Below are 11,415 nucleotides of genomic sequence, written 5' to 3' on the forward strand. Positions count from 1 at the left end.
CAGCCTTAACTCTTCAGAGAATGTGCGGAGGCTCTTCTTTTCCCCAATCCATTATGGAGCCACCACCTCCCTACTCTTTACTTTTGCAATAATCTGGCATTTCGGATTAAGTTCCAATGGAGAGGTGCAGGCTTCACATTACCGGTAAATTGTGTGTTTTTTCTTTATCAGAAATGCACTGCCGATAAATGAAAACCTCTGTACCACTGTAGGTCGAATTTGTGATCCTGGTGCAATGAAATTCAGACATCCCCCAACTTGACATGCACTCTGGGATATATGCTTTTTTTGATATACAGGACAGGTTAAATCTTAGCCATTTTGATGGAGCAAGGGAAGTTAAATACCATGCATGCATCACACATCTCAGAGGACGCTTGATCTAAAGTGTTCCAACGAGTCTACTCACCACTTTAACCATATGCATGCATATCTTTATTCGAGAGAGAGAAAAAAAAAACAATCTTTAACCATGCATCCACACTGATGTCAGCCTTACAAACTGAACGTCTTTCCACGAGGAATAATATATGCTCCTACAGTGTTTGCTACGTACGTATAGTAGATCTATGCCAAATAAAGCTGCCTGCGCCGGAAAAGAAGGCCCAGATGATGAACGTATATATGTGGGCTGCGTTCGCTGCAGTAGTTTGCAGACTCCTGTATGAGGCAGCCACAGCCACGGCTTGAGCAGCCGCTGGAAAAAGAAGAAAAAAAACCTTGCCGAACAGCCCCATGGATGGTACTTGTAGTACTCTCCCTGCCCATACATATATACGTTCTCATGCATGCATCTTAACGGCAGCTGCGTGTGTTTCACCTCGATCTGTCCCTCTCTCGCATATATACAACTCAGTAGGAGTACCATGTTGACACCTAGCCTCCTCGATCCTCCTCTACATTGGAAAGCTAGTGAAGATGGGAACACTCTCGGCATGACATAGATTCGTCGGTAGTATATCCACGAACTACGTACTACTGCCTTCCTCGGCTCCACTCATACGGCTAGTTTGGAAACTTAAATCCACTTAGGGATTCCGGATTTTTCCCAGAGTGAACAATCCATGAAGTATCATTTACATAAGCCATTTAATGCTTTATGGGGAACTTTTCATCCCTGGGTTTGTCTCACCCTTGCTTGCAGATTAGCCTCAGAGCATCTCTAAAACTTCCTCTATTCATCCTCGAGAGATAAAATTAAGATATACTTCCTCCTCCTAAAATATAAGAGAGATTCAGAGTTTAAAATTTGTATCACATTATAAGGAATCGGTGAACAAACACTCCAAAAGGCAACCATTTGTCTTATCACATAATATGTTCTAAAATTACTTGGAAACCTTATATTTCAAGACGGAGAGAGAGTATATAACAAAAATCATCCTCCAACAATCTCCTTATTCAATATCCTATATTTAGTGGTATACTAAATTATCGTTTCTTCCTTTCAAATTTGAGATATCTTATTATCCACCCTGTATTTTATTTGAGATATGGACATATGGTAGCTGTTGAAGAAGAGCAATATTTAGAGAGGATTTATGTACCCTACATGAGGATTTAGGGGAATTAAGTTTAGAACTCTTAGAGATGCTCTCACTCTTTCCATCCCACCAACCTTGCGACACACACATTGGTCCTTATTTTTATTTATGAGTACCAAACCAACTTGCTCACTTAATTATAGCTACTAGCCATACTCTTGTTTCGGACAAAATCTTATAGAAGACATAATCTTATGATTTTTAAATTTGATCATATCGGTTACCATATTTTTCTATCCCTAAGTAAAGTTTAAGTTAATTCTTGTGCTTGTATCGTTAACAAGTATATTTTTTCTATTTTATAAAAAACAAGAATTTTAGGTTGTAGACCGCACTCTTAAATATTGTGATGGTATAGATGGTCATTTAAACTTCTTCCAGTTTGTTCAAGATCGATGGTACATCTTGAAGTGAGACTAGAATGGATAACAATGCTGATCTTAAGAGAATATTGGTATTTAAGTATTATAATCATTGTTTAGTCCAAAGTAATCTAAAAACCATGAAGGTATAGGCACTTTTGATCTTGAAAGACCAAGATGCCGCCTAGGGGCTGTGAATAGACATTATTGAAAAAATTAAGCTCGCAAAACTGTTATAGGACCAAATGTACGGTAATGGGTGACGGAAAGAATACAAATCAAGAGTGATTTTGCCATACAATCGATCCTACTTGTTACTAAGGGTTGTTGGAGATGTGGTGACGTTAATTCCTTCTAAAAGCTACAACCACAAACACAAGAACAAGTAAATCAGGGCAAATCCCCCAAAAATCAACTTGTACAATATGAACACAAGAACAAGCAAGAAGACACATGATTTGTTTATCGAAGTTCGAATTCACCTCCATGAATCCTACATCTCCATTGAGGAACTCGTAAGGGATCCGGGTCTCTTTAAACCACTTTTCTCGCCTCACTATTGGACTTCTTCCCTTGCGGAGGTAAAGTCGAAGCCTTCACAAACCTTCCCACGACTCACCACAAGCACAGGAGCTCGCCGAGCAATACCTAGCCGTCTAAGAGGCTTTGTCCTCAAGAGTGTAACAAATGCTTCAAGAATGGAATTTGCTCTCTCTTGCTCTCAAACTCCCAATCTCTCAACCCCTTAGATTTCTCACAAATTGCGCAAGCCTCACAAAGATGGAGTGGGGAGAGCTTCTATGGCCTTTAAAGGGGAGGCTTAAGTCCATAATGCCACATAAAGGGGACATATTATAAGTGGTAAGTGCAAGGTAAGTTTTTCATATATTTTCAAGTGGGTTTTCAGTTATCATCATATGACCTTGCTCTTGCATTGCATTCAAGCAATTAGATATGCTTTTCAATTTGGTATCTATTATTTGCTTGCTTTTATTGTGTTATCATCAATCACCAAAAAGAGGGAGATTGTAAGGAAAATGACAACTAGGCTAGGGTCATTAGGTGATTTTGGTGATTGAGTGACAACATGATCTAATGGACAAATGTTGTGCACTAAGTATACAAGGTTTTAGTCCTATGGATGTAAGCATAGACTTGGACAAAGTGACGGTGAAGATCAAGTGATCAACATCTCAAGGAATGGATTAAGAACTGTCTTGAAGAGCCTAGAATACAAGCAATAGAAGAAGCTTGGATGAAAAAGACATCAAGAAATTGAAACCATTGAAGCTAGAACAAAGAGATGGACGAATTGGTCTTATCTCATGATTTTGGATCCTACTCAAATTGATATGATATTAGTACAAATGTTGTAGAGCTCTTTCATTAACTTTCCAAAAAGTCCAAGATAATCAAAATCGGAGTTCGGACCAAAAAGTTACATCCAAAATATGAAAGTTTGTTATGCTAAAAACTGAGCAGCAGAAAACACCGGTGACCACCAAAAAACTCTGGTGATAGCACTTAGGTGACCACTAGAAAAGAAGGTTTAAGATCATTGTTAATCTTCGTTGATCACTGGGGAATTCCGGTGCTCACAGAAAAGGTGACTAATGGCTAGTCCACGTGGTACCATCGAAAAACTCCAGTCGTAGGAACCAGGATCTTTCGGTACTCTACAGAAAGCTATAGATTTGCCACAACAGATTCTTTATTGTGGCTATATATATCCCCTCATAGCTGTCCATTTGAGTGGAGTTGGAGTTCAAGGAAGATATAGAAGCTAGCCGAAGCTCATCTCTAGTTGCTCTAGCCTAAAACGGTTGGCTGAAACTTGTCTGTGTAAATGGATTTTGGTAACCTTAAGTCAACCGCATGTGTAAATAGTATGTCTATTTTTACTGGTCTTTTACACTGACGGTTCTGAAAACCACCTGTAGAAATCAAAGAAATGACGCCGGTGAAACTCCTGTACGAGTGGTATATGCAACTCAAAATCACCAAAAGATGATCTCAGCACTGTTTTGATTCACGCGACAGAGCGAGCGAAAGCAGTTTGTTTGGCACACTGCAATGGGTACAAAGTTATAAAAGCCCAGTGACACGCATTTCTGTGAACACGCCCTATATTCTTCAGAAAAGCTTGATGAGGTCGGTGGCATGCATGTACGTACGTCAGCCCATCACCGCAGTCGGCAGGGGGCCAATGCATGCAAGATCGAAATGGCCGATGATCCATGACAGCAGCGTGTCAGCGTGCACCCTCGCCCGAGCTATAGATCGATGCACTCTTCTCCTAGCTAAGCTATAGCTAGTAGAGTAGTAGTCTCCTAGAAGTCTAGGACCCTAAAGCTAGCCACGTTCATATGAGACTATCTCCAACAACCTGCGACCTAAAATACAAGATACATTCATCATTTTGGTAGCATTATAGACAAAGGGTTCAATAACTATTTTTGGTCTTCTCCAACAACCAGACCAAAAAGACAATCATTTCTGCAAATGGGTCTACTAGGAGAAAGGATACTCATATTTGGATTATGCCTCTCCTCCTGGCATCTAAAATGGATTTTTCGTATAGGTACTCTGTTGGAGGTTATAGATATTGTGTTTGATACCCATTTTAGGTTTGGATTCCACAGTTGGTCCCCAGTTGGAGACAGACTGACAGTACATCAGCTAGGCAACCGGCCGAAAGCATCACCACTGCATGCATTTTGCATGGGGCCAAAGTAATAAGCAAAGCTATCTCATTTCTCATGAGCATGGGTTTGCGCAGTGGCATGCAGCAACATGCATTGCATATCTGAGATCATGAGATCCCGCTTCTTGTTCCTGCTGCATGCACTCACTGCACCATCGTCCGTGCTCATTAATTACATTCATTGCGTCTCGCAGGCCAGTTACTAATCAAATGCATGCGTGCGTGGCTCGTCATGCTCATCAGTCATATATCGATCGTCTGCAGGGCGCGCGCTAGCTAGCTATAGCTGTTGTTTCGGTCGATCTTCTCTTTTCCACAGCATTGCATCACGCACGCTTGCTTGCTTTGCTTGGCCGGCCTTGGATTACCTTACTTGATGCATGCAGCATGCTAGCTACCTTCGCCGTGACAACCCAGCAGTACGTGCAAAGACACAATCACTCCCCTCACGAGCACGAGGAGAGAGAGAGAGAGAGAGAGAGAGAGCAAAACGTGGTCATGTGCTTCTTCCGTCCCACATTAATTGTTGTTTTTTTTCGTGTCATAAGTTTGACTAGATTTACAGAAAATACGTGCAATATTTGTATCTACAAATAAATTTATTATGAAAATAGGTTTAATAATCTATCTAATGATATTAATTATGTACCGTAAATATTAATATTTTTATATAAAATTAGTCAAAATATTTTCTCATTAGACGAGAATGACATTTATTTTAGGACGGATGGAGTATATATATCATCCAATCCAGCACCAATATCGAGGCATGATGCGCCGTCGCAACTTGCGAGTGTGATATCACCACCTTCCTTTTAGCGTGCACAACCTTAGAGTACAATATTTTTTAGTATTAGATATGGCAACACTTATAAAACCTTAGTGAAAGACAGATTTTTGTATATTTTGATAAGTATTTTTTATAGACCATTAGTTTTTAAGTTGTCTAATTCAATTCCCCATCTCGGATGCGGGCGGCGGCTCTTGCCATATGCAACTAGTTTATTTTGCACTACACAATTTGCCAAATCAAGATAAAAATGATATGTAAGCACTACTACACAACAGGGATATTGTATCACTTTTTTTGTAACATATTAATCAATGTGTTACAGTAAAAGTTTATTGTAACACAAAATAGTGTGTTACAGGTTTCGATTGTAACACAAAACACATTTTTTATAAAAATGTGTTACTGACAATAATTATAGTAACACAAAATTAATGTTACAAGCAAAATGTTACAAAAGTGTGCTATGTTGTAACACATGAATAGAACATATATAAAATATGTTACAAATACATGCCCTGTAGTAACATAAAATAGTGTTACAGTCCAAGTGTTACAAAGAATGGAGAGCAATCGTCCCTTAGGCGCTTCGCTCGCTTCCTCGCGCTTGTGCACGCGCGTCCCCACGTGACGGACCCAGACATACACGAACCACGCACCTGTTTGCAAGCTTTGCCTCTTCGCGAGAAAATAGCAAATTTGGGATTGCAATCGTCTGTAGACCTCAGACTCCATTCGTAGACTTTGCAAAAACTAAGCCTAACATTGGACACTTACTTTTTTTTGCTATTATGTATATTTTCTCCCTTTTGTAGTATTTCTCCATATATTTCTATCTGTTCTTTTGCATGTTATGTACTGATGCGTAGCACCGTGTCCTATATAGGGTAAGCAGGCAGGCTAAGGCCGGCTAGCCGCTGCAGGCTCGTAAGCTAATCGTCGCCACAGCCGCCGAGCATAAATTTTTTTATGGAATAATGAGCAAATAAAAAATCCAAAATATTAAATACAATAAAAATTCTAGGCATATGACACAATAATAAACACAATAGTCATGAGTTGATCTCACAAATCCCCGAAGTTCGCATAAACAAGTTCATCTCACAGAACCATAATTTTGTTCTAAACGAGTTCCATCACATATTAAATAAAATTCTAGATACATCTCATCACAGATAAAATCATTTATCCAATATGTAGCCTTCCCTTTAGTGTCATCATCTTTGGTGCAGACGACATCCCCGCAGGACTACTGGTGTCAGCTTGTGAAGAATACCCTCTTCTAGTATGAACACAAGCCGGCTGCACATAAGTATGGTACGACAATTAGATGTATGATAAATATTATAAAATATTATTGTATGGTAACAATATTGTCATGCAGTGTCTTATAATTGTACACCTACGTAAAAATTAAGAAATGATGTTTTGCTCTAAGTTCACAGGCACAGTCTCAGTGTCTTATCCATTGAACAAATTGTCATTATAGTAAGAATTCAATAAATTCAACAAATGAGCATCCACAATAAGAGTCACGTACTGCACCTCATGAACTATGATTGGTCATTCAATCCATTGCCACCAGCATCTGCAACATCACTAGCATCCACCGTGGTTCCCTCAATGTCTCTTCTTGCCCATTGATGTCTTACAGTTGCATTATTGAACATATCTTCAAGGTGTGTGACATGGAATGGCTCATTTTCTACATCATCTTCCTATTGTTCACAACCTGTGTCATATATATCTCTCGGTTTCATCTTTGTGACTACAGACCACCCAGGGTTTTCTTTGTCGTCAGAATAAAACACCTGGTCAGCTTGGTTAGGAAAAATGTACGGTTCATGATCAATCTTTTCTCCTGTATGTATCAGGTGTGAGAAATTAACAAGTGTGTAGCCATACTTGTCCTTCTTTATTCCTCTTTTGGAAATAACATCAACCCATTCACATTTCAAAAGTACCACAGAAAATTTCCCAGAGTAGTTAAGCTCAATAATATCAATTATCCTCCCATAGTAAGTCACATCACCTAAAACTGGCCTGCCATCACTTGCACTGGCATAACTTGATGTTTTTGCAGTTAGCACTACACCACTGTTTTGTGTCACCTTATCCAACCGTTTAGGCCTAAAACGGAAACCACGACTGTTGAAAGCACGGTACCTTTTTGCAGCTTCAACTGGGCCACGAGCTAGCCACCTAATGTCATCTTTAACATCATGAATGTTATTTTCACTCTCTAACTGCATTATCTGTACAATTGTACACAAGTTTAGTTCTGCATGTTAGTGCTACAAGTAAAGAATTTTGAGTTAAGGTACTTACATGACTTCTAAACCATTGATGGAACCTCTGATTTTGGATGTTCTCAACATTTCTATGGCTGGCTCTATGTCCAGTTCCTTTTCCAATGATCTCTTCAGCATGAGCTCTATAATTTACATGTAGGAAAATTTATGGGAGGCAAAAAAATTATGTTTACAATTTTGAGATATTACCTAAGGTATGGATTGACATCAGAACAATTGAATAGCGCATATCTATGTGCTTGTACTTTAGCCAAACCTCTCAGGACATAACTACTTGGCTTTCCAAGTGGTTTCCCACGATGAGGAAAAAGAGTTGATGCATGTCTAGTAGAACATCCAAGTGACTCATCATTCTCGTCATTCCGTGAAAGCCTATTAGACAGGGTCTGAAAACCATCAAGAAATGTTGAACAAAAGTGCATAGCCTCTTTTGCCAGAACTGATTCTGCAATGCTGCCCTCTGGACGAGCTTTATTTCTCACGGTTGACTTCAAAACACCAAGGTACCTGCACAAACTAGTATAAATTAATAAAAACGATAATTTAGCATGCAAAGAGAAGGTACCAAACATGGCTCTTAGATTTTTATAAGGAGAACATACCTTTCCACAAAATACATTGACTGATAACATACAGGACCACCTATTTTTGCCTCTGTTGCTAAGTGAAGAACAAGATGCACATTGATAGTGAAAAACCCAGGCGGGAATATCATCTCCATCCGACATAATGTCATTATGATTCGTTCTTCTAACTTCTCAAGTTCATTGATGTGGAGAACTTTTGCATTCAGTTCTCTAAAGTATCCACACAGATCAAATAAGACGGATGTAACTTCATCTGGAAGAAGACCTCTCAAAGCAAGTGGCATAGGTTGTTGCATTAGTATGTGGCAGTCATGACTTTTTAGGCCTGAAACTTTTGGTTGATCAACATTTACACATCTAGAGATGTTACTAGAATAACCATCTGGAACTTTTATGTCACGAAGGACTTTACATAATTGTTGCTTCTCCTCTTTAGACATGCTGTACAAAGCAGGAGGCAAGTAATACTTACCATTAGCCTTTTTTGTGGATGTAGATCTGGCCTGATGTTCATTTCTTGCAAATCTTTCCTTGCCTGTAGGTTGTCCTTTGATTTGGCATCCATTTCTAAAAGTGTCCCAAATATATTTTCACACACATTCTTCTCTATGTGCATAAAGTCAAGATTGTGCTGTAGCAAATTATACTTCCAGTAAGAAAGAAAATAGGCCACTAACACCCTTCCAGGTTTTAGACTTCTCAAAGTCACTAATTGATTTTATCTTTTCCAAAAGAGATTCTCCAGAATAAGTAATAGGTCTAGACCGATGCTCTTCGGTTCCATCAAATGAACTAGCATCATAACGGAACTCATGGTCAGCGGGTAGAAATCGTCGGTGTGCCATGAAACATTGCTTGACACCATGTTTCAAGCGCCTTGAACTTGTTTCATCATCACAGGACACACAACCCAGCTGTCCCAGAACATTGTACTGTGCCAGTATCCCTGTCCCAAGGTAATCACTCATAGTATGCAATACTGTAGCATAAAGTTGAAATCTCTCATGTCAAGATGCATCATATGTAGACATACCAGTGTCGAACACTCATTAGTCATCATAAACTGGCTGCATAAATATATGGAAGTTCTTTCCAGAGTAACCAGAAATTATTAGAGTGAGCATAAGAGAAGAAGCTTTCATGCATAACCATGGTGGAAGGTTATATGGTACTAATACAACTGGCCAACAACTATGGGTAGAATTGCACTTCCCAAATGGGTTAAAACCATCTGTTGCTAGTCCAAACCTCATGTTTTGAGAATCTGATGCGATGTGAGGGTGGAGGGAATTAGTCATTTTCCAAACCTCTGAATCAGCAGGATGGCGCAAAGCACCATCCTTTGTATGCTCCTCATCATGCCATCTAGTTAACTTGGCTGTTTCCTTGTCATAAAAAGCCTTTTAAGTCTAGGTTTGATTGGAAAGTAACGCAATACCTTGTTTGGGGTTGCCTTTCTTCTTTCCTTTTTTGTCAATGATGTTTCATCTGGCTTATTTTTCCATCTTGAAGCTTTGCATTTTGAACAGAAGTCATCATCTTTCTTGTCTTTCCAATAGAGCTGACAATTATTTGGGCATACATGAATCTTCTCATATTTAAGGCCAAGCTTTGCAACGATCTTTTGAGCCTCCACGAATGTTGCAGGAATATTTGAACCTTTTGGGAGAGCTAGCTGTAAGATTTGAAGTAGATCATTAATTGATTTATTGCTCCACTTGTTGGTTGATTTCACATGAAACAATAAGACAAGGAAAGAAAGTTTTGACAGGTCACATCCTTCCCATAAAGGTTCATCAGCAGCCCTAAGCAAATCAAAGAAAGCTTCTGTTTCTGCATCTGGTCCATCTTCAGGGGAACCAGATGCATGAGGTCCATTTGTGTGATGTTCAGTATCTATATATCCAAAGGTTTCTTGAAGGTTTCTTGAACTACTTGCCGCATATTAGTGTTGAAACTTGGATGTGCTGGCTCTGAATCTTTGTTTTTCTTTGAACATGGCTCTAAATCTTTGTTAGCAGAGATATAAGATGTTGTTTCCCCATGACAACCCCATATAGTGTATCCACGCAGCATTCCATTACACAGTAAGTGCTCATACACTGTTTCTTGCGTTTGTAACCGTCTGTTGACACATTTGACACATGGGCACTGAATCTTTGCATCGGACCTTTTTCCACTGTAGGCAAACTTAATAAAACCTTTTACTCCAGCTATGTACTCATCACTTGGTCTTTCAGATTGCAACAACCTCTTAATAGCATTTAAGTCCATTAATTCACTGAAAACAAGAAATACTATCACTGCATTAGTTTATTTATCCTTGTTACGAGCGATGAAAAATCTATAATAGTAGCAATAAAGAAAGTAGATTTGGATCGTCCACCTTGTTTTAACTTCACAGGAACCACAATAGCCTTCCGATGGGACTGTCTGCTATGATTCTAATAGCCTCCTCGAAATATAACCACTGTGATGATGAAACAATTTGACTATTTCTTCAGAGGACTGCTAAAAGAAAAAAGTTTGGGAGGAGAATTACAATGAATCAGAATACTTTGCCAATATAGCATGTACAGGAAAGACTTCAGATTTCACTCACTTGGCAATGCTCTTGCAAAATGTTCGTAATAGTTTCTACAAATTTGGTTCTCTAACTTGGACCTCTGGATTTGGTTCACTGAAATAAAATGTGCTCTAGTTGTCAGTATGAAAATATATGGCTCAGAGTTGCAGGATGCATCACTATATGCATTCAGCTATGATTTCTTTTAAAACAATTCAGCTATGTTTTCCATGATACTATAATGAATCCTATCTGAAGTAGTATAGTGTTGCCTGAAGGAGCTGTAGTCAAGGTGCTGTGTGCTGATGGATAATGCTGAAATTAATTGTAAAAAAAATCCATGAACTTTTGCTTCTTTTTCCTTTGATGATAAATGAGGAAGTGTACAGCCTGCTAATTATTGCCTCATGATGTATGCCTAGGGCAATAAGAAAATTGGATAATTCCACAAAAAACAAAGGATGTTGGATATATGGCAGCCTATACAGATCACTGAACAAACAGTGAGTAGCTACAATTGTGCAGCTGCTAGCTTTGGCTGCTGATCTCC

The 11,415-nt window shown here is 39.0% G+C and overlaps 1 pseudogene; it reads right to left on the minus strand.

Annotated features, from left to right (window-relative positions):
• Positions 1-7,168: 7,168 nt before the first annotated feature.
• Positions 7,169-10,573, minus strand: LOC136536683 (uncharacterized; annotated as a pseudogene).
• Between the last annotated feature and the right edge of the window lie 842 nt (positions 10,574-11,415).

This window comes from Miscanthus floridulus, chromosome 2 (genome assembly GCF_019320115.1).
Source record: "Miscanthus floridulus cultivar M001 chromosome 2, ASM1932011v1, whole genome shotgun sequence".
NCBI classification, from domain to species: domain Eukaryota; kingdom Viridiplantae; phylum Streptophyta; class Magnoliopsida; order Poales; family Poaceae; genus Miscanthus; species Miscanthus floridulus.